General features: G+C 38.9%; 1 protein-coding gene across 5 annotated transcripts in view; it reads left to right on the forward strand.

Annotated features, from left to right (window-relative positions):
- Positions 1-25,473, forward strand: part of CLSTN2 (calsyntenin 2) — a 713,200-nt gene that overhangs the window by 516,231 nt on the left and 171,496 nt on the right. The window contains exon 1 of one of the 5 annotated variants that reach the window (XM_045031414.1): positions 13,903-14,019. The exons of the other annotated variants lie outside the window; for them this stretch is intronic. The gene's annotated coding sequence lies outside the window, so the exon portion shown is untranslated. Of the gene's footprint in view, positions 1-13,902; positions 14,020-25,473 lie in introns of those variants that run through there. 5 annotated transcript variants of the gene reach the window in all.

Below are 25,473 nucleotides of genomic sequence, written 5' to 3' on the forward strand. Positions count from 1 at the left end.
ACCGCGTTGGGGACCGCTGCCCTGGGGTATGTGTAACCACTGCTTTATGCAGCATAGTATCATAATGTACTGCATTTGCTTTTACATTCAAATTTTTCTCTCTTGCCTTTTTGCTCCTTTTTCTGTCTTAAATGCTTTTCATTCTGCTCCTTGTTAACAGTTTCTCCAGTGCAGAATCTGAATACGACATACAGTTTGGTCAATTTTTTGAGCGCCGATTGTTTGTGACTATGAAATTAGTCAGAACAAGTTTGCTTTTCCCTATTTTATAAGGTACTGTCATTTTAAATGTCAACACTTTCTGTGGGAGGCATTTAGGCAGTAGCATTACAGATTCCTATGTGTACAAAGGCTGGGATCTTCCAACTAACCTAAGAATTCAGCTGTCCCATCGAACTAGGCACCTATCTCACTTAGGATCCTTTTTAAAAATCCCAACTTAATTTATCAACACACCATTTTAGGTTTCTAATCTAAATATTTTACTGTTAAGATTTTGCTGCCACCAGCCACAATGCCAATGATGAAAATAATTTCTTTAAGAAGCATGGGTGCCTTTGGTGATGTTAGGCCTTATGGCGCTAGCCGAAACCCAGCATAGTGTGGGCAGACCTTCTGCAAGTATTTCTCTCTCCCAGCATTCCTAACAAAGCACTTCAATCCTTAAATACAGTGCTCTTGCCATTTTACTCTGTGTCTGTCCTGAAGAGAGACCAACATGGTGTGACGAAATGCCCACCATGAACTGTGCTGAGACCAACAAACTCATTTTCACTTTTGGCTTATATTTGATAAGAATTCGGTCTGCCCATGTAAAAGCTACTTATTCAGCTACTTAGCTCCCTTTGTGGCATTGTATGTGGATATTTTAATAATGGTTAATACAAAACCAGTTACATCTGAAGTTGGCACGCAGGTTTAAAATGCCATTTGGATCCAAATGATCCTAGATAAATGTGCTGTCAAAATGAAACATTAAAGAGAAACTTTGTACTGTACATGTCCAATTTAACTAAAAGTATCTTCCTGTAGGTATAAATTCTGCCCGAACGATTAAAAAACAAACAAAAAGAACTCTACAACCACAATGGCAGATTATTTCCCCCTCACTCTGCACAGCACGGTTGGGAATTGAGAAGTAATCTCGTGAATGCTTACATTCCAAAGTGAAATATACTAAATCAGGCCTATTATAAACCTGACAATATTTTAGCTAAAATTAAAATTGTATCATCAAATATATCTAGCTGTAAACTATATCCAAAGGGACAGCTGAAGCCATCTTTTTTCAGTATGATTGATTTTATCTGGATACATTTATGATTTTATATTCCCTTAGTGCCTGAAGGTGCCTCATGAGGTCTGAGTCCCATTGTGCTAAGTACTGTAAAGGGTGAGAGGGAAACAGAGGCGCAGAGAGACTGATAAAACTTGCCTAAGGAAACTCAGCAGATCAGTGGCAGAGCCAGGAATAAATGCCAGGTCTCCTGACTTTTACTCCAATACTTTATCCATTGCATCATATTACCTCTCACTTTTGTTGAGACGCATAAGGGGAAGGACTCTCTAAAACTAGCTGAATGCCTTGGGTATTTACTGGGGAAAGGGGTGGGGGATATTTGCCCAAGAACTTTATGAATATGGGACCAAATCCTTAGTATAAATGAACATAGCCACACTCTACACCAGCTGAGGATGTAGCCCCTGATTTTCTGGGAGGAGGGTTTGGTTTGGTTTGGTTTTTTTAGGGTGTAATGTCTGAAATTTCAGTTTCTATGTCATCCTATAAGAAATATGCTTGTGGAATCTCAAGATTTTTTGGTGCAAGTCTGAAGCAACTCATGGCTAGGAGGAGAAGCTGATGTAAAGTGGATAAGAAGATTATTTATGCCATCATTACAGCTTTATAAAGCTTCTTGATATCACACTTATAAGAAACCATCCTAACTTCCTTTGTCAATCAAATACATATATGGCCCTTCGAAAAGCCACTGGTCACTGTTGATTACAGAATTATTATTAAATGTTACATCTTCACGTAACACACTTTATTTATGCTTTTGCATTCGCTTGTATGGTTTCTCTGATGAATCTCTCACTGGTTAGATTTTGCTACAGACTGCATCTAACAGTCTAACCTTGAAAAAGACTAGGAGTGAAGAGGAGAAAGACCAGAAACAATATTTCACGTTTATTTTCAGTTTTCAGTGCTGAAGGAAAATATTGTGTAGCTAACATAAGCAGCCTAAATAACAGGTTCTCTGGAGCCAAACAGCTGAAGATGAACAAATACCAATCTGATTTGACTTAACTGTTCTTTTTAGTGCAGGCTGCCTTGCAGCAATGTTCCATTACTATTTACATGTGGCTCATTTCCATTATTCCTGCTCAAATATTTATTGAATTAGAATTTAAAGCTGTTTTATCAATCTCTCAGAGAAGAGTCAGGAAAAAACCTTGCTTTATTAGGGCAGTTACTTTTATGTGCTTTTAAAATCAAATGTGTGTTTTTTAAATGTACTACACAGCCTGCATGCAAAACAAGCACATCCAGTAGATGATAATCCTGTAAAGGTGAAAGGTTTCCACTAAGAAGGACAGAGCATCACCTAGTGTCATTTGGCGTAGCTTCATTGACTTCATTGGGAGCGATGCTGATTTACACCTAGCTCAGGATCTGTCCCTGAATTTTTTATAAGTGCTGTATTTTGGTCTCGAGAGGGGAAAAGTAGGCAAACAATTCTGGTAATTGTTTTCATTGTGTTTCTGTATTTAGTATGCCTGAAGCCTTTTTTTGTTCTTACCCTGTTTTCTGCCTTACTTTTTCAATATTTGACTTTTCATTTAAATGTAAAGCAACTTTGTCAAAGCTTTTTAAGTACCAGAAAATTAAAGATCAATTGACTCATATTTCTTTTTCTGTTTGCACAGTATTTCTTTAGTGATTCAGAGCCTTTCCAAATCAAAAGAATTGGAAAAAAGTTTCTCCCTAGATGGGGTTTTTCCTGCACCATTTATCCCTGTCACATATGTAGTTTAAACTGGTTAATTAACATCTGGTGTTTGGGCTTTCTTTTAACTCTAATATTTAAAATGTACATGAGAACTATTAAGTAACTTTTTTGATTTGGAAGCAAATGTTCCAAGGGCATTTCCTCAATTACATCCTAGTGATCTCCAAACTCTAGGGCTGCTCCCCTAGGGGGACATGGAGGAACATTCGGGGAGGGGGTGCACGTCGGGGCCCAGGCCAATCCCCATGGGGTAGTGGGGAGGGAGTGCCACACAGCCCGCCCCTTGCCCCCAAGCCCAGCTCTGCCCCCAGCCACACCTCCACTCTGCCCCCAGCCCAGCTCTGCCTCTAACCCCAGCTCCACCTTCAGCTCAAGTTCCTCTGCTGAGCCATCTGTTCAGTAATGGAGAGGGGGGTGCATACAGATTCCATTACTTGCCTGGGTTGGGATCAACAGGAAAAATTTGGGCACCACTGTACTATGCTCTGAAGTGTACATTACTCCAGAACCAGTATGACTTCCTAGGTTGGGCTGGTATGCAAGCTGCGTGGGTGTCTATCCCAACATTAGGGTGTGCCATATAGTCACAACATAAGTGTCATTCTCTTTAGTAAATAGTACTATGGCCTTTGTGGTGCATTGCTGTCATGTAAGTGATGTCCCTTTTCCTGTCCTTGCGAAAATCCATCCAAAATTAACCACATGCTCAAGAGACTTGGTAGAGTTTGGCAGCTAAATTCTCTGAATACTCTGTTTTTAATGACCAAGTTCTTATCCCACAGCTGCAAGGAGACTTCCTGTGTGATTGCTGTTCCTGCCTTCCAGGGGCCAAAACTGAGAGCAGGGAAACAGGATCTCCTGTGTTCTCAATGTTCCCTTCATGAGCAACCTTAATATTGGCATTTCCTACCTTTTGCACGCTTGACTTGTAACCTTAATGTTCAAGGCATTTTTGTGTGTAATACATAAACAGCACTGCTGCTGAGTTTTGCAACCCACATGTGCCCACATGTGTCATTGTTTGTGTCATGGTAGCTGTCAAATCTTTCCCTAGGATCTGAGATTAAAAGACTAGAACTAATGCCAAAATCTATATGCATGAATGCTGGTTTGATACTCTGCCAGAAAAGCATATGCTGTCACATGGGGAACTGAATCTAGGAATGTGTAAGGAACTCTCTTTCCCATTGAGAAGGAGCATTTCAATAGCATGGACATAATACTCTCTGTTCTGGGTGAGAGGACAATCACACTGACCTACCCTGTCTCACTTCCTGTTGGTAAGTGTTAGTGATTCTTTCAAAAGTGAGGCACATCTTAAATTCTGGTTCAAAATAGAGAAAAGGGGCCAGAAAAAGAATATAGAAAAAAATGCCGCTAGACTTGCTGACTCTCACAGATTCTGTTTGATAGATTGCACAGTCACACCTGTATGCTGGGTTGGTTTTGGTTTTGTTTTGTTTTGTTTTTTCCACATGGTGTCTGACTTGTCAGCTCATTCTTCTCTCCTGCCAATACATACTTTTCCAGATCTGCCACTCCTTTGTCTGGAGTCAGACAAAGATCAAAATAATGACTGTGAGGAAAAGAATTGAATTGGAGTGGCTGATCATAAGCAATGCATAAAATAACTGGCTGAAATGCAACTTGCATACATTATTTAGGTCCCTATTGTACTTTTTATAACCTTATGAAGCTTTTTCCCAAAACAATTTTAGTAGCAGAAAATTTCAAAACAGTAAATACAAGGAATGGGCTGGGTAGCTGAAATGAAGATTTGGTTCTTTCTTCTAGGAGCCTGATTTCTTACAGTATTTCATATTTATGCCACTGTGTTCTTACTTGGGCTGAATAGAAATAATGTGTCTCTTTCTAAGCCCATTGAATCAGATTACAGAGAAATGTACTTGACTACTCTGAAATAATTTTGTTCACTGCCAGCATTAACTTAGTAGTTGGACCTCGCCATTAGTTTTCAATCTGCTCTGGCTGATGGGAATGAGAGGTTCTAATAAAGAAGTATTTTTTTAAACGTGCACACACACACGTACACATACACAGAGACTATAAAGCAGTCACAGCTGAATGACACAGATTACTCATTTTCTCCTTCATCAGGTCTACACTGACCAGAATGAGAACTCGTGCATTAAAGTTTAGATTTTTTTTAAAAAGTATTCCCCCCCTCAATTAATAATCTTGTGAGTGCAGTGGGGGGGGTGTCAAAGGGGGAGAGGGAGAGAGGTTTTGGGGAACAACAGCAACATGCATCTCACTTATAAGGAAACATGTTTCCCTGGATAGGAAATTGCCAACTATGATAAGTGATGGAAACCTTTCAGTGTGAGAGTTGATTGGTGTTTTTTACTTGGGGGAGAAAACACCTGCCTTAGACTGGCTGTGACATAATGAAAACTGTGTGCAGTTTTGCATCTTTTGTCTGATATCCCACTGTTGGGATTTATAAAATGTGCCCAAACACATTTGCTTCATGCTGTTTCTCAATCTCTTTGTCTTATAAGTATATTTAAATATGGCTGGGAGGATGCTGTTCCTCCTCTCCCCCGCCCCCCACCATCTTTATTTTCCAGATGATATTTACCATGGTGCTTTTTCAGCACTCAGGTAAATTGTTTTATGGGAATTAGTGTTAGCCTAACCATGTATTTCACATATTTAAAAAATAAAAAGACCCTAAAATAGGGCCTAACAGTAACTGAAGTTGTGTGCATGTATTTCCTCTGCTTATAGTGAGTTCTTCTTCCACCTTATAACTCACCTAGTTTATCAGAGGCGCCATAAACTTCTCTCAAGCAATATTTTACTAATTTATAGCCCTCTTGCACTGTGAATTTAATGTTTCCTTCATTAGAATCCAAGAGGGGATCAAATAAATTAAGACTCTTACCTCAGATTTGGGAAATCTTATGTCATAATGGCTTGATAATTTGCTATGTATGTGGATAACACAGGAGTAAAGCCTCTCTCCTCTATCCCCTTAAGATTTAGACAGCCTCTCTTGAGTAGGTCCCTTTCTATCTAAGGTATTTATATGATCTCTATTACCATTGTAACTAAGCACATCACACTCTTTTTAATGCAGGGGTAGCAAATAGGCGGACCATGGGCCAAAACTGGACCACCAGATGCTTTTGAAATGGACCCCAAAATCTATTTATTAACATTATTACTTTTTTTTTGCAGTCTTGACTATACCTTGACCAAGAAATTTGGACCTTGACAAAAATAACTGACTTGCCCTTGTTTTAATGTATTCATCCTCGTAACATCCCTATCAGATAGGGATGTGCTATCAGCCACATTTTACAGACGGGGAACTGAAACACAGAGAGACTAACTCATTTACCCCAGACCACAGGAAGTCTGTTGTGGCACAGGCAATTGCACTTGAGGCTCCCAAGACCCAGACTATTGCCCTTCTCCTCTAAAAGACCTGCCCCAGTAGGGTGTGCTGGAGGCAATGGACACCACTAAGGATCCTGGTAATAGAAATATAAACTGAAATAATGCTGGTATACTTTGTACAGTTTTCTTACCATGATGGAACTGGAAGCAGATTGTAAGTACAGTTTCTTGGGCAAGTCTAAAAATTCTTTGGGAAAATTCAGTGTCAACATGAGAAGAGTATACACATCTTTTTTTGAATGGACAAGACAGAGTTGTCAAGAATCTGGACCCAAACATGCTACCATCTCCCGAAATGTCTTCAAATCATCATATGAAGAGAGAGAAAGGATCTGAGAGTCATCTGGCAGTGAAGAAGTAGAGGTAGATATAAACCTTTATAGCAGCAGACTCAGGAGTGACTTGTATATTCCCTAAAGACAATGTTAATCACCATTCTTCAAACATCATCATTTGAGGATGCAAACTTGTTTAGTCAAGATTCTGACCATATTCTTTTTAGGATGTTGATTGAGGAGATGTCCATGAGCTAATTTGTCATCAGAAAGCACTTGGTCACAAACTGTCTATGATCTATTAACAACTTTCATTTGCACATGCGGTGTTTTATGACTGCAGAAAGCTGAGAGAAGAATTGGTCCAAAGAAAGAAGTATGATTGAATAGGGAGGAAAACCCTAACTCATTACAGAACAAATAAAACAATCGAATATGAACAACTGCTATAAACAATATAGAAAGCTGTAAATCAATCCTAACAAACATAGTTATGATAGAAACACTTCACCTGGTTTGGATCAACTAGCACTGTACTTATTCAAATAAATAATTTATTTTTGAAGAGTGAGCCTGAAACTTGATTCATAGCTCAAGTAAATATGAAAAGACTGCTGAACCTGTCTATGAATCACAATGGATTCATGTATTTTCATCATATACTATACAGTGGAAAAATGAGAAGGTGTTTTTACTTTCCTGACAGGGCTTATGAGCAGAGTTCAATTTTGAAATCTTTGGAGGAGCAAATATCCTATGGGAACATATGACAAGCAGTGACTAAGATCTGTGAGGGATGAAAGAAGACTTTGGAGAAATGTATATGTTCAACTAATTTGGTCTCAGCTAGTATGTTTTCAGCTGCTGCTAATTTTTTTTTCTCAATTTACAAAAGCTGGGGATTTTTTGTCTGCACAGAATAGCTCTTAGAACATGGTCCAAAGAGCAAGTTATGAAAATGCATAATATGGGGGAATGGAGTGTATTTCCTCATTAACATGGTCCGATTTTAATTAAAATTTCAATTACCTACTTCATAAAGAACCTTGAGATTTAATATGCAGCACAATAAAGAAACATAATATCCAGAATTCAAAACTAACATTTAAAAAATATTTGCTTTCTCCATTTCTGAACATTACAGTCTGCACAATGATATGTATTTTAGTGTGCATTGTTAATTTCAAAGGATACTGTTTTAAAACAAACTACCAGGCTATTTGGAAACAGATCAGCAGTGAATGGAATGGAAACATACTCAGAAGTCCTGCCATCATCCACCTATATCTCCCATCTATCCATCTCAGCTGTGTGCACTAATTGAACACACACACACACACACACACACACACACACACACACACACACACACACACAGAGTTAGCATACATGGCTGAGATCTCAAGTGAAATTAATGAATCACATTGTCCAACATGCCTTTAAAGTAAGATTTAATCAATGTAGTTATTAACAGAATAATTAATTTTCACAGTAATTGGCAGGCCCTGCTTCAGCTGTCATTAATTTGTTCATTTACATGATAGACTGTTCTTTAGTGTGTGGAGAATGATTTTGATATATGTTTTTTCAGTAAGGTGGGCAAAGTTAAACCACAGACCTTCAAGGATATTTCAAACCAAGTTATGTTGCATGAAGTTTAGTCAATATTTGTTGACTACTGCTTTTGTCAATACTGTACCATTCAGCTTCCTAGAGTTATGCTTTTGTGGAATAAATACAGAAAGGATCCTACATTTGAAAAGAAATAATATTAAAGATGCTGACTTAGAATGTACATATTGTAAGAGGCTCTGAATGTTAATTGGATTGTAAAGTACTGTATGTGGCTGTAGTGCATCTATTGGTCTATGTTGTGCCCTTAAGGCACAGCCACAGTTTTGGGGAAGGGTAGTAGAGAGAAGTACCACCGAAGTGCTACCTTCTCCCAGAGCACAGGGGAAGAATGGTCATTGCATGGAAGGCTGCAAAGTGCAATTTCCCTCAGTGAACTTTCACTGGCCAATATGAGGTTTGCAGGGTAGGGGCAGAATAGAATCATCTGTCATCACTAACCTTGTAGCATCCTTGTGCACAGAGGAGTGTGAGGGCCCAATTGTTTCTAGCCTTGGTGAGGAGGTATAAATTGTGGCTAGCAGACCAGGATTCCTGGCATCCTATTTTTCTGAGTGCAAACAAAGAGTAAGGCCCAATCCATCTATTTAAGAGCTCTTTCATCTGCTACCTGGGCAGATGAAGGGAATAGGAAATGCAATAAATTTGTACTCATAGAATTTTATTTGCATTTGAAGGTAAGTTTTGTTTCCCAACCTGAGGAAGAAACAAGGGGTTAGGGCTCCATTAACAGTGAAGGCTGCATGACTCACAGGGACTCTGCAGAGTTCCAGAAACCCTATGTAACTGCACTGGTTCCTGGCTCCTTCCACACATCTGGACCTTTGGCACAATAACACCTGAAGGATCTGTGCTTTAGGGGGTGCTACCTCTTACTACTTGTGGAACCTTCTATTGGAGGGTGGGGCGGATTTCACATCAGGGATTAATGCCAAGTGTTGGCATATACTTATTGTTTGTGGATGGACAATGCTACGAAGAACAAACACACATACACACACAACTCTGCCCCTTGCTAGGACATCCTTCCAATAGTACAGAACCCAATCCTTATAGAATTTTAATGAAGAGGCTTCCAAAAGGGAGTGGAAGATGATACTGCAGAACCAACACTCCAGCCATTTATGCCTTCCCCAATTTGTATCAGGGAGAAGGAATGATATGGCCCTGCTTCATTAGGATACATAATACAAACAGTACAGCTGTTCCTTATAGGGTATGAGGAAATGAAATTCAAATGACAGAAGGATCAAATATTTCAATTTAAAAGGATAGGAATAAAAAATACTCTTGGGAGTTTTACTTCCAAACTATTCCATGTTGTTTAATAGATGATCAATTATTTATTTCCCTATATTAGTCTTTGCTTTTATCTTTAAGTTTTTCAGATATGCAAACTTAGTTGAAATTACCACCATCTCCAAAAGTGCCTTGGCATCGTCTGATGTTTTCCCATATAAGACCAAGAGAAGGTAAAGTGCATCTAGCCATTGGCTTGATTCGTGGGCTTTTTCAAGTGGCCTATACTGCCTTCATTTTCAGTATGGATATACAGCCTGCAAAGACTACAGATCACAGCCTGTGATGATTTGTCCTGATCTTGGCAGAAAGCTTAATGGATCAGAGCACTCCCTGTTGCATGTATTCTCTGTGGGCTGTGTCTTGGTACTAAAAATAAGGCAGAGTGCAGTTCAGTATTATGCAAATACATTCTAACTGGCAAGTTGGCAGTGAGCCCTTATTTGGGAAAAGTTTTGGTGAGCATCACTGGTTAAGGCTTTCCTTTTTCTAAGAAATGAAAACCTAGTTTGGTGGGCTTTGTACTGGGTATACATGTTCCTTAGAGCAACGAGTTGGCACTTGCACTCAACCCCCCCCCCCATGTTAGCTGGTGTCAGAAACAGTAAAGGAAGCAGCATTACTTTGTCTGGTCAGAGTTTATTCTGCTTGCAGTGAGTCAATATAAAAAGGGACTAGTGTGTGAAATGGGGCAAAGTTTGGAACATGTTATATACTGAGACAAAATATAATGCCACTTTGCAAAGGATGGTTGGGTTCCTGCCTATCACATGGCTGATCTGGGTGGGATTATGAAATGGAAGGGGAAGCTGGTACCAAAGGAGGTTACAATAGGGGAAGAATGTGTCTGTACTTCTCCTAGCTGGCTGAATTTGGAGAGGCTTCTGGTGGCTGTTACCTAGTAGTCTGAGCTGATTTCAGGCAAACCCTGAAGAAAGAGATGAGAAGAAACCTGTAGCTGAGATGTTATTTTTTGCCTTCCTCTGCACAACTGCTTATTTGCACCTTTGACTCCCTCCCCCATCAGAAAACAGGGAAGGTCCCAGTCTTGCTTTATGTCACAACTGTGAAGTGCAGACTGGTTCAATATGGCACAGTTAAGCCCACAAATGTTGCATGGTAACTGTCCAGTGTAGTGTCACTTAGGGGAAAGGCTCCAGTTCTGCTCCCATTTAAATCAAAGGGAGCTTTGCCAGTAACTTCAGTGGGGACTGAGATTAAGATTGGGCCCCACATGTTTAACCTGCTTGGGCTGTATAGTCATGCTTCTATTAACTCTGTTGGGAATCTCATGTCTAAATCCTCTATCACACAGAACATCTATCTAAGAATGGAAATGCTCTATTCCTCCTAGCAGGTTTATATCATGAATCATATTGAAATATAATTTACTTCTAAATCATGAATTATGGGATATATTTACTGTATGCTGAAATGCATCATTAACAGATCATTTATCTTGCATAATACTGTGTGGGAAATGAGGCTTTATCCTAATACTGTTGGGCTGTTTCAATAACAATAGACAAATTACAGATCATTCAATGCCCTGATCATAAAAATGTATACGATAGTTGAAACAGAAATGTTAACGTACAGTTCTGTGTGAGTGGAAACATTTTTGCATTTAAAATTCATTAGCTCCTGATATGAAATGTGGTAATAATAATTTATATCTCTCCCAAGTTATTTACAGTAACCTTCGCAGAACTAAACCATGTATATTTTCATTGCTTTTGTGTTGCCAGATGAAATTGAACATGAAAAGTAAATTGAAAAGTTATTTAGTGCCAATTGGTTGACTATTTTGGCACAACAGGGTGTGTGTGTCAGCAAATGCCTTTTTAAATAGCTGAAATAGAACACGAAATAATTCTTTGAAATGTATGGTTCATAGATTGCACAATAATCCGCTGAAGTACTAATCTGTTTTTGGTACAAAAACTGATAGCACAGCAGCTGAATCTGTAAATTACTACCCTTAATGATCTTTTGCTTTTCTTCTGCTGTTGGGAAATGATACTGAAATTTTGGTTCTGAGTTTGAGTTAATATTAAAATCCACATTTTCTGTTTGATATTATTTAAAGAGAGACTCATAAAGAAGGAAATAAAATATGTATCCATTTTCACACCAGTAATCTCTGCTTTCTCTTTTTAATATATGAAGCTAGTTGTGTCATGAAGGCAGAGCCCTGCAATGGGGATGGTCTGCAGTTCCCCTCCCAACGAACTATCAGAAGCAGAATGTGTGCTAGATCTTCCCGGTTTCCATGGATATATGCTTGCTACTATATCCCTTAATGGGGAGATTCTTACTGCCCTTTATGGGCTGCAACAAGGAGATGGGTCTAACTTCCTCCCTTCCTATTCATTCTGGGGCTACATTAGAGCATGAGAACCCTTTTTGCAGCCCTTCATTCCACCTCCAAACTGTGCACTGAGGTGTCCCTTTGTGCCATTTGGAAACAAATTGGAAATGCAGTAAATGCTAATGGTGGGTTAAATGGAATTTTTCCATGGTTTCAGCACAGCAGAGAACTTGTCAGGATTTCTTTTTACTTAATCTTCTGAACCAATGTATGGTGGCTATAAAGTGATTCCATGAAATAGCAAATATATAAGAACAGTAAAAGAGTCTATATACAACTGTATCATTGACTGAATTAACTTCACTTCCTTTTGTACAGAAAATGGATTTTGCTCTTCCTTTCCTGAATTTGAATTAATATGTAAATATATCAGCATTTCTTAAAGAGACCAGATTTGCAGTTTAAATGCCTGGGATATATGGCAAGGTCAATCATTTCATCTCACCCTCTTCCTTGCTACAAAAGGATTTTTTAGCATCAAGCTGAAAGCAAAAGGTGTATGAGTGACACATTTATATCACAGGAGCAAACTGATGGGAACCACAGGTTCTCTTTTGGTGACAACACCTTACTTTGTGTTTCTTGTGCATATTCAGTGATGTGCTTATTTTAGAGTAAGAAATAGTTGTTGGTTTTTTGTTTGTTTGGGGTTTTTTTACTGCTGTTGACCCCTGTTAGCACATACACAGCCAGTATAACCTATGGGGAATTCTGACTTTGTCCTTGTCAGCAGCTAATTTCTAGTTTCTGGGACACATTCTATTTCCAGTTATAACTATATCTAACCTCACTATTGACAAATGGGGTTGTGCTTGTTAACTACAGGCAGAATCTTGCCGGCAGAGTCTTGCATATGACTCCAATTCAACTTTCAGATCCCAGGCTGTGTTTGCAGGGCTGGCAGAAAGAAAAGATGTTTTCATATAGATTGAACAGATTTGTTGTTGGTATAATTATTGCACAGTCACTTTTTCCAGAATAGAACTACTTTTTCAAGATATTTATTGTGGGAGGGAATTAAGTCTGTTCACCTAAACATTATATAATTCTGTGACCAGGCAAAAGTTTACTCCTCTTTCTCCCACCCCTTCACCTTGAAAGGGTGATGAGATTTTCTGAGTCCCCAAACTAGCACCTCTCTTAAAATTGTGATTGAATGGCAGTGGGAAAATGGGAAATGGGATGGGTTCTCTTGGGTAGGGTGGTGGTGTGTTGTGGCTCATAGCATAATGGCTGTTGGAGATGGTTGTATTGAGACAATGAGTCATATGGCAGAGGAGAAGGAATAAGAGTGGTTCCAGGGATGAGTTGAAATAGTACAGGGGATGGACACATCTCACATGGATAGTGGGCAGAAGGATGGCTTAAGGCAGAGGTCTCAAACTCAATTTACCTTAGAGCCAGTGCCAGTCCTCAAATCCTCCCAACGGGCCAATAATGTCACTGAAGATGGTGTTCAGAAAAGAAAAAGTTTATATTGTATTTTTTATTTCAAATTTTTTAGAAATAATAAAATTGTCAAACAACTTTATACAATTCTTCACCTGCCAGAGAGTTTTTAGTGTTTGCCAGACACCTGGCAACACTTCAGTTCTGTCAGTCAGTTGATGTTTGTCTCAGTGACTGAGCAGTTGAAACCTTCAGGATTGCAGCAAGGTGTGCATCAGATAGTTGTGTTTGGTATTTTGACTTTTTTATATTCATTGTGAAAAAAAGTGATGCCTCCATGGCTGACTCTGCCCAGCAACTAATGATGCTGCCTCCATGGCTGACTCTGCCCAGTGACTAGTGATGCTATCCTGTCCCTCTCCCCCAGCCAATGGGAGTGGTGCAGGGCGGAGCCTGCAGCAGACATTGCCAGCCGCATGGTTGCATGTGTCTGTCTTCCGCGACCCGCAGTGGGGAGGTTCTCAGGCCGCAGATGGCCTGCGGGCCAGAACTTTGAGACCCCTGGCTTAAAGTATATGTAACTGGTTATGCAGTGAACATGTAACTTAGGACGGTAGGTAGGCCATTTCTGACCATTTCTCTATCTGCCCTGAAACATCTGCCCTCACTGACATGTGTCTGGAGCTGGGTGGGATAGACAGTATAAAGGGAAAGAGAAGGGGCCTGCAGACAGAGGTGGGTAGCATTAGTGAGTGCACCTGGCACTATACTGACATAGGTAGGGTGGCTGAGCAGTGGCAGCCAAAAAAGGGGCAAAGATTGCTTTGGCAGTGAAAAAGAGGCAGAGGCAGAAGGAAAGACAGTTAGGGATAGGCTGGTAGAGGTGGCTGGCTGTTTATTCCATTTATTCTACAAAAAATGGGGTAACCCTTCAAGGCTGGAGTGCTGATTGTATAGCTTTAATATTCCTCTCTGGCAGGAGAGCTCATTGTGTCTTGTGCACATGATCCAGTGTTAATTATTGTATAAGAATTTCCATAGAAATTAAACCTGTATGAAAACAAAACGGAGAGAACCAGACCCTAGCTTGAGTTAATAGGTACTGCTGTAGACAATGGAAGCCGCCTTCTTCTATTCTTACCTATATCTGTGTCTTTCTGTATAGTCTTGATCCTGCTTTTGTATTATGTATAATGTACACTGCTTCTTTCTTTAGTGGATAATCATTGTTATGATTTCAGAGACTTCACAGCATATGGATTCTAATATGTTCTTTAAAGAACAGCATGCTATTGATGGTATACATCTGGCTGAATAGTATTTACGCTTGCAACATCTTTCTTTCAGTGTAGGAATGGCATCTTCAAAAAGATTTTCACAGTCCGAAATTCCTTCCTTTTTAGAGCATAATTTCCCTTCCCTGAGGTTTTCCCCTGAAGACGCTTATCTCTTTGGCACATCTCTAGATTTGCACATTGTACTTTGTAGGGTCAAAACCTTTGAAAAATGTCATTATTATTTTATTATTCTTTTGTTGCCAAATATAGCTCTGTGTTTCCAAGGAACTTGACAGTAGAACTGGCATTTAGATGGTGCAGTATGTAGCCATTCTGCATCTTTGGACTATCTATCATTGTGACGTAAAGATTTGAGACTTATATTTATTTTATAAAATGAATCTCGCCATTGCGCTAATTGCATTCAAACTAAAACAAAAAATCCTCAGTCCCAAATCAACAACATTTACATGATAAGCTGCTACTTACCCAATTCGTTATTCAGAAAATTAACTAAAAGAAAAAAATACCCCTCACCCCTTCCTTGAAGACCTAACCTGGGGGAGGGAAGAGGAAAAGGCATTGTTGTGTTTCTGGAAGGCCAAAATACTCTTCTACTTTTTAAGCAAGGTGAGAAAGGTGCTAGAGAATTGTGGTCCTCTCGCTGACCACACCATATCAGTGGTGTAAAATTATCTGAGATTAATTTACCTGCCACAGGATCACAGAAAAGGATATTGATCAGCATGGAATAATGTACAGACAGAATTAGTCATTGATATCAAGATCTGAATATCCCAGGCTCTCATAACATCATATCATAACATTAAAGTTTTGCTGGAACTCTCCTGGATTTATCAGAATATCAAGCAAAGCTGATGGAATAACAACCAAGAGACTATTTTTTTAATCATCTCAGAAGATTTTTAAATGTATTTTGAGTGGCGTAGCTCTTCCTGAATATATTTCAACCAAAGGCCAGTCTTCTGTGTATAATACCATTGAATAGATTTCCAGTGGGGCATAATTAAAGGTTGCATCACTGCCCCTAAAGTTCAGTTGTAGTGTCCTAGTTCAAAACCGTGCAAATATGCACTTGTTTCTCTAATGTATAGAGCATAAATCTGATAACTTATTCCAAAAATTTATATTGTTGAGTTTTTTCATACTCTCTATAGATAAAACCTTACAGTGAGAACTGTGAATGAGGGTCATGTTGGTCTAACCTGACAGTTTGATTCAGTGTATTACTATTTTTGCTTTCTATAGAATTGGTTCATGGCTCTCTGAGGAGGATTCCCTAGCATGAATAGGTTATGGAACTTAATTGCATCTCACCCAGAATCAGATTCTGCAACTCTTATTCACATCGAGTAGTCCTGAGTCAATGGGACTATTCACATGGCTAAATACTTCTGAGCATGATCAAGGGCCACAGAAAATGCTTTGAGAAAATGAGCTCTTCAAAGAATGTAATAGTTATCATCTACAACTCCTTGTGATGCTGGAGCATACCCACATTAGCAGCTCTTGCAACAGCAAAGACAGCAGTGCATTGTGGTAGCTATCCCATTGTGCAACTGGACGCAGGGTGCTTTGGGAAGGGTTTGCAATGCCTCATGGGGCAGGCATAGCATCACATGATGCAGGTTTCCCAATCCCATTGTATCATGGGCATCATACTACATTGCCAGCTGCTTTTCAAATGAAGTTGGAGGGGAGAGTATGGGACAGGGAGTGTGTGTGTGTATGGAGCGGGTGAGAGAGAGAGTGTGTTTTGGGGGACAGAGAGTGTGTCAGTATGCTGTCTTGTAAGTTCAGACAGCGGGGGGAGCAGATCAGCACAGCACGCAAGGGCTGTCAGAAACGGTGCTTTGAAAGGGATGGGGCACTTGTCTCCAGGGAAGCCGAGTTCAAAACAATGAGCAGAGCAGTCACTTGAGGTATTATGGGACAGCTCCGGAGGCCAATTACAGCGCAGAAAGCAATCAAGTGTCTGCACTGGCAATACAGCGCTGGAGCCTCTGTGCAAATAGCTTTACGAGTCTCATCAAGGTGGTTTTTTGCAGCACAAAGTGGCTTGGCAGCGTGTACAAGTCTGCAGTTTGACTGCTTCACTGCACAGAAACTTGCCAGTGTAGACAAACGCCTAGTCTTCTCCCCTAGCCTCCTCACAGATTTATCATTTTTCTTCCCTACCTTATTTCTTCTCTTTCTTATCTCCTTTTTCTTCTGTCTAATAAGAGTCTGGCTTAGCCAGCCAAGATTGTCTATTTTGAAACACCAACGTAAGCCTGTGACCAGAAAGGCAAATTAAAGCAATGTATTAATTAGTGCAACAAGTTTGCCATGTCTCAGACTGGCTAATAAAAACGTGTTGTGCCTGGGTTTTCCAGCAGTGTGATTGCAAGTACAAGTCAACACCAGAGACAGAAGCTTAATTTTCCATCTTTGCTATTCTTTTCTCTCTCCTTTTGTGTGTGTCTAATTTTGCCATTTTAAAAAAAAGAGGAGGGGGGATCAGACTTCAAGCAATGACAGCAATAACAATAGCTCTGACCCATTTCAACTAAATTCTTTCCCTCCAAAAAAGTACAGTTATTACCACCTTTAATACTATTTAAAAGACTGTCAAACTTGGGGGTTTTGTTCTAAAAACTCTTTAAAGCTAGAGGGAGCAAGGGATGTTGTTAAATTAAAAGCCTTATTTAATACTTCACATTTCAAATGCTTTAACTGTTTTTCCTCTTTAATAAAAAAAAACCTTAAAAAATGTTTAATGGTGCATTTGCCATGGTTCTAAGCAGGTTGAGGTCTCTGTATGCCAAACCTTGTTTAGAACTCTTTAATGCTGAAGAGTTGCAGGGTCATTTTAACACCTTTAACTTGCTGGGCCCATATTATTCCGTATAAATTAATACAACAGTATGTCCTTCCAGTTCCCAGAATGGCTTATATCCAATTGAAAGCTATACCAGAGCTCACCAGGCAGGTGGATAGCTTTGAAGACTATGTTCGGTTTTATTTTCATGTTTCTTTTTACTTTTTTCTTATACTCTCTTTCTTTCCCCATCCCCCCAGGTTCTGTCTACTTGCACAGACAAATTTTAACTTACATTAAACATCTCAGATGGAAAGGGCCCATCTATGTTTTCCTTCTATGTCTCTTTATATATTCTAAGCACTCTTTACAGGACTCCCACTGTCTTCAGTGGAGACAGTGGATTTCACTCCATATGAGGGAGGGGCAAGGAGGATGAGTGATACTCCTTGCTGAAGTTATGTGGTTCTTGAAGGTTTACCTTCTTTGGGGTTTTGATCTGTTTAATTGTTGTCTTTGTTGTCACCAATAGCACCATTTGACTCCTTCTGTACTATTTTTCAACCTTCTTTTACCCACTCAAACATGCATATACTCTCCCCCATATGCTCTCACGCACTCCCAGGAATTCTAACTAAGATGTGACAGCACCTTTGATTGGCTAAATAGTAATCTGAGGCACACATCAAGGTGCTATGGGTGATTCAGGACACGGACAGAAAGGAGAATCTGAAGGAGACCTATACCACACCCACCTTTTGGATTTTTTTCTATCTAAGCCTCTTACAGGAAATAAAATTTTAATATAAATATTGATACATCTTTGACCATATTTTTTCTTTCATGAATCCTTCAGTATATTTCCCTTTGGCTGGCTCTTCATGATCACATCTATAATGTTTGAATACATTGTTAGTAATACATGTCTGGGTTCTTCCTTACTGTTTCATGGATATAATCCTATCAGAGGAACTGTCATGGTTTAAGCCTACTAGTCCAGATAATATGACAGAGTATGTGTTATACAGCAGCAGTGGAGATGCTTTCATCTCTTTGCCGTGGTGTATGATGTTACATGGATAGCTGATACTGCATTTTGAAATATTAAATTGCGGTTCTATACTGAAAAGAGACTTTCTAATAAAGGCACGGTGAGACTCCCTGTTACAGTCTCTGTCACTGCATGGCAGTGTCTAGGACCCTGCAGAGGAGGAATGCATGCAGAGCCACTCTGAGGTGCTAGACCTCTGCATAAAGATATAATCAGTGGCTCATGTTGGCATGTAGATCAAGGAGTCTCTCTCAAGGGACACAGAAAACTAGGTTCTGAGACAGATGAGGCATACAGGGAAACCTTTGGAACAGCCTCACTGGAATAATACAGACTGAAGTTTATATTTTGCTAATGATGGTGTTTGCATTGCAAATAAAGCCAGACACTAGGAAAGGGGCAAGTTTGAATGGTGTATTTAATGTGTCTGTGTTCTGTTGTAGTAAGGTGGGAACTTCACCTGCTTATGGTTTCTCAATTCATTGATGTGCTCAGTTCACAAGTTAAAAGATTTTTTTTCTAACTGCTAAATCTGCAAACTCAGCCTAGTCTCTGAGAGTTAAACTGGGTTTACTTCCAACAACACCGGTAATAAAAGATTCTGGAGGCCTTCAATAGTAATGGTACAGCCTTGTTGCCTTCAGATTATGCCCTCAGAGACATTTGTACAGTAAATTTGCACTGATGTGCTTGATCTTCAGAGTGGTGAAGTTCCCATAACTCCAAATGAAGTAAATGGGATCAGCAGGCACCAAAAACATCTGAAAATCAGGCTCCTAGTAACCAACTCTGTTGGTACACAAGAAGGAATAAAATCCAGTTTGCTCAGTCTTAGCTATGTTGGCTCTGCAGGGCTCACAGAAGTCAAAAGCAGTAAGAACTTACTTTGGGCACAAGAGCAAGTGGTATACATAAAAGGAAGATCTACATGAAGCAAGAAGGGGTCATTGATTGTCACTTTTCACACGTTAAATGTTTGCACTATGTTCACAGAAAATCTCAACCTTTAAATAAAGGAAGAAGTCCCTAGTTCTCAAATCGCAGACAAGTCATATAGATCTGTTAATAAGGAGAATTAGCTTCTACATTTGAGATGTCAGTCATTTAATATCATTTAAATATTACAATCTTTGCTACATGTTAATAGTTGTTAAAAGGAAATCAGTGGTGTTTTAAGGAATATTTAAATATTTTAGTTAATATTCTTTGCAAAGTCTTTAAAATGCCATTAATTGTGCAAACACAATTGGATGATTTCACTTAGAATTATTTTAAGATCAGGCCTGATTTTTCAAGGTGCTGAGTACTCCCTCACCACAGTGCAGGCATTTTTGTACAGTGATGAGTACTAATGTGACATCTTGGAGCATACCTTTGCTGAAAGTGAAGACAAACTCATTGCTTGATTGACTTAATCTTCCATATGCTGATGCAACCATCTCCCCATGTTCCTACAGCTTCTCCTGCCCATCGTCTCTTACTAATTCTAATCATTTCCCAATGTTCTGTGACACTAGATATTTGCTAAGAATTAGTTTGATTCTGGCCACTGATTGACCACAGAGAGAAACAAGATGCACCCCTCCCACTTCTGCAGCTGTGTAAGAGCTGCTCACAGTTGCTATCCTTGCTGTTCCCCTGCTCGGAGAAGTGCAAGGACTGATTCCTATAGGACCCCAATGGGGGAGAGACTTGCATTCTGTGCTACCCTAATGGCTGATGCAAAATGCATAGCTATCTTTTGTGCTTTGCTAGGTTTGGGGCACACTCTTCCTCATCCCCCTACACAGGACTTGTGGCTAAATGCCACAGTAAATTCCAACAGCCTTGTTGTACAACTGCCACTCCCGTGGTGGTTGAACATGTAATGAAGTAGCTATTTTTGAAAAATGTCATGGTGTCAAATCATTTTTCCCCAAAGTTCAAACCTTGAAAGATTCCCAAGTATCCGTTCTCTTTAAAGTTAGCTCACAGCTGCCTGCCCTACTTAAACCTTAACAAAACAGTATTGCCGAACAATGCAAATGCTCTTTGTCCGGTCTTGAGGATATAAATGCAAAGATCACCCAATATTGTTTTTCTGTTAACCACAGAAATGGTTTTGAATTAATTGTACATCTTGATAAAATGCTTTGTTTGAATTTCCTACCAGAAATATTCAAATTACAATTGTAATTTGCTTCAGAAGCTGCAAATGTAATTTGTTTTTTTACATTATTGAGGAGTGGTTAATTAAAATTATATAGATATTTATTTTCTCTTTCTAAATTGCCCCAAACGATTTATTATTATGGTATGTTTTTACAGCACTACATTTTTTATTGCTTTATACTGCACATGTTGAGTTTTAATAGTTGCATCCTTCATTCCATTAATTTCAAATTAAATATTAAATTGCAATGAAAGTTCAATCATAGCTTCTAAAGCATAAAAAATAAGCCTTGATCTTCACTTTCAAAAATGAAGGTGATGATGGAATACAGACTAGAGAGGGAAGAGAATCTGTTCTGTCTTTAAAATCCTTGATATTATGCATAAGATTATCTGGTAATTGTGTGCTCTGTGTACATTTCCTGCATTAAAGGAGTTAGTTTTAATATGGTTCACTTATTAAGAATAATATAGCCACTAGCGATCTGTAATGCTGCATCTTAAGTGATCTGTAATGCTGTATATTACTAACACTCAACAAAGTCTTGATCCTTTTGCCAGTGAAGAGTTTTGCTCTTAACATTAGTGGGAATAGGACAGGCCCTAATCCATTTATTATTTTTGTTAAAAATCCCTATTTTCAGTGATTATTATTTTTAAGTTGCTGCAGCAGCTCATTTCTTAAGGTTTGGTTATAGGAATCTTACAATATGTGTTTCCCTGTTAACATTTAAGGGCTTGATCATCCAAAGACTTTTGCATCTGAGTACACTTACTTATCTGAGCACTCCCTTTGAAGTTCTAAATTCTGGTATCATAAAACACAAAGGGTGTCAAGGAATCAAAGGTTGTAAAAGTTATAAAGGAAGAGACGATATATCCAAGAGTATTTCAACACGAAGACAAAAATCTAAGCCTGATTCATAGTCCATTTAAGTCAATGGGAGTCTTTCCATTGAGTTCAATGAAGTTTGGATGACATCCTTAATCTCTGCACAGGTCACTCACTGGAAGCTTTATATGCCACAGAAAGCAAGTGGCTTATTCTCATGTTGAATGTTGGCATGCAGGAAGAGAAGTCCAAGCATATCCCAGATATTTACACCATTCATCCTGATCCTTATATGTGTTTTGATGCCTTAAAAAGCCTAGTGAGTAATGTGCAATGAGAGGAAGTATTAACATCCAAGGGTGAAATTCTAGCTCCGTTGAAATCAGTGACAGCACTCCCATTGACTTCAGTAGGGCCAGGAATTCATCCACTGTGTAGAAGGCAGTTAGGAAATGTACAGAAAACAGGAGGCGCAACGGTCAACAATGGCCAGGATGTTGACCTTGCCCACCTACCTCACAATATAAACTACAAGTGTCTTGTCTCTACTAGGATTTTACAGTGAGATAACTGTGTGTTATTTATGTTGCTCAACTCCTCCCACCTTCCCTTTATGGTGAGAGCTGAATTCTGTTTTTAATTATGGTCCATGGGCTCAGAAATACATTTTGGACTCCATGCTCCTCTCAATATATAGTAGCTCTCCCAGTGATCACAATGGGAGATTTTAATAAAGATCAAATATGGCCTTTATCTAGTAATTAATCTTCTAGTTATTTATTTGCTTGTTACCTTAGGCCTAAGATGCACAGTTTTTTGAACTTGTTTAATTATTTCAGTTAGGGATATAATTTTTTTAAACAAAATAGTAATAGAAGCACAACCTCTGATGTAGATGCATTTGCACTGTTTAAAGAAGCTAAACTGATATAAGCAGATTCCCCTTCCTATATGGGAATACCTAGAATGGTATAAAGCACCTATATACTGGTATAGCTGTGTTCACCCTCAGGGGTTGTATTGCTTTAATCATTCTAGTATTGTTATATTGGTACAACTTTTCCAGGCCATATTGTTATATTCAGTATCTCTTAACAAAAATGATATGTTTCTCTCTAGGACCTGCATTATTTCTGCCATGCATTTCTATACCTTCCCAAGTCTCTGTTCTCTGCTTCCCTGTCTTTTCTATCTTCCTTCTGTATTTCCTATCCTGCAGCAAGTTTCAGTTCCCACAATCCAGAGGGTTTCAGTCACAATCCTTTCCTGAACCCATCCACTAAAAGAATCGCCATGAAATAGATTGAGTCATCATTGACTTTAGAATTAGGATCCCAGTGAGATTAATGGGAGGCAATGGGTTTCACATCTTTCAGAGTCATTTTTTAAGACTTTCTGAAGACTCAGTAAGAACACTGCATTTGTTATCTCTGTCTACATTAGAATTTTTTTCATAACTACGAGTGCTACAAATTTAGCAGGGTTTTTTGTTTGTTTGTTTTTTAATGGAAGCTTAGAATCTTAGATTCTACATTGAGATTTCAGACAAAAGTATAGCCTATTGTCAACACTGTCTATACCACTGCAGCACAATTTTGTAACCAGGCTAAGTCACACTGGTAAAAGTCATTCCATAGGGTGACCAGACAGCAAATGTGAAAAATCGGGACAGAAGGTGGGGGGCAGTGGCAAAGCCAGGTTTTAGCAACAGGGGGAATGAACACATTTTAAAAAGGTGCCACCCGCCATGAAGAAAAAAGAAAAAAAAAGAAAAAGAAAACCCCCGACTGACCTGGAGCGGCTGAAGGACCCGCCACCAAAGTGCCGCCAAAGACCCAGAGCGACGCCGGATGAGTAAAAGTGCTGCCAAAAACCTGGAGCGCCGCCGGGTGAGTAAAAGCGTCGGCGAAGACCTGGAGCGCCGCCAGGTGAATAAAAATTAAAAAGGCTGCGCTACTGGTGGGGGGTAATAGGAGCCTATATAAGAAAAAGACCCAAAAATTGGGACTGTCCCTATAAAATCGGGACATCTGGTCACCCTATCATTCCCTGACAGTGTAGATAGTATCTACACCAAGGGTTGCACTTGTGCAGTTATCGGATTGAAGACAAATCCTAAATATGCTATCCAAATGATAAAAACCCATCAAGTGGCTCTGGTATTTGACATTAGTAGGCTCAATAATAAATAATGAGGAGAATTAAATTCGTGATGATTCAAATGATTGAGATACTGACCTCTTTAAAAATTTGTCCGCACAAAGACGAACAAACAAGCAAAAATCCCATAACATAGATAAAACTAGGAAGTAAGGAAGACATAGAAAACATTGCTACTGATTTAAAAATATGCTCGGAAACATAGAAATTGGCTGGTCTGGCTGAGGTTCTCACATCAGTAATGAATAAAGCACTAAGCACGGTTTGGTTGTAAGATGGCTTTCATTGAAAATATGGCAGGCAACTCTTAAGTCACTGTGTTGAAAAAAAAGTGTAATCTAATAAACTATGGCTGCATGGACACAGACATCACGATCATGAACGAGGATTAAAAATGGGGTATTCAGCATCAAAAATACATGCCTTTATCACTCGATCTACAGAAGAAAGAGGCAGATTGTATATTTGGTTGGTGGGGCCAGCCATTAGAGGTATTAATGGTGCTTTTATTGTTCTTTTCCAGAGGCTTTATAGAAAAAAGCCATCAGGAAATAAAAATAAATGCATAAATAAACTAATAAGGGGAATGAAAGGCTCAGAAGCATAAGTTAATTTGAATATACAAAAAAACTAGCAATAGCACACACATAAATTAGAGTGCAGAAAATATTTTAGTGTCTGAGTTTAGGAAATCCATATTTTCTTTCCCTTTGATATATGTATTTATTATCTTTACTGTGTGATTTTCTTTTTCATGTAGAGCCAGCCACTATCATTTTAGCTTAGTTATTTTAAATTGTTGGTGATACTTCAGACTAAAAGAGTCTCTAGTGCAAAGTAACTCATCATGTCTAGCAATCCAGTTTGAAATGTGAATCTATACCTGGAAATGAACATTTTCAAATTCTCTAAAAAAACCAAACAAGTTAAATCAAATTAAGGGGGGAAAAACATGATCAGGAGGGTCCATATGGTGCTGTTAACAGTTAAAACCAATGTTCTTCTTTACTGTACTGTATGTCTGGTAGATGCAGGTATTAAATCCATAGGCTTAGGCTCCATGCCAAATTCAAATTAATGTCCCTAAGCTTTTTATTTTAAGCTGCTTCTCTTGGAAATGACAAATAAGAGTAAAGCAGTTGATTACAATCTTGGTGAGCCATTTATATTTGTATCTCTATTTGTATCTTCCCTCTTGTTTGTTTGCCTCTCTTACATTTTTATGAACATGAGTTGAGAGAGCCCCTGATAAACCTACTGAGAGAACTGCAGATAAACCTATGTACAGTAGAACCTCAGAGTTACGAACACCTCGGGAATGGAGGTTGTTCGTAACTCTGAAATGTTCATAACTCTGAACAAAATGTTATGGTGGTTCTTTCAAAGTTTACAAGTGAACATATACTTAATAGAGGTTTGAAACTTTACTATTCAGAAAAAAAATGCCATTTTCCTTTATTTTTTTAGTAGTTTACATTTAATACAGTACAGTACTGTATTTGCTTCCTTTTTTCTGTCGTCTCTGGTGCAGCCTGATTGCATACTTCTGGTTCCAAATAACATGTGTGGTTGACTGGTCAGTTTGTAACTTTGGTGTTCGTAAGTCTGAGGTTCTACTGTATCGTATATCTTCAAGCTGTTTAATATGCAAAGGAAGATATATTAACAAGGAATTTAGCTAGAACAATTGGTGAAGAAGTTCAAAAGCTCATAAATTCAAAAGCTCATGCAGATGTTTCTGGAAGGACAGTCACTTATCATAGCAATACTGTTTA

This window comes from Mauremys mutica, chromosome 9 (genome assembly GCF_020497125.1).
Source record: "Mauremys mutica isolate MM-2020 ecotype Southern chromosome 9, ASM2049712v1, whole genome shotgun sequence".
NCBI lineage: Eukaryota > Metazoa > Chordata > Testudines > Geoemydidae > Mauremys > Mauremys mutica.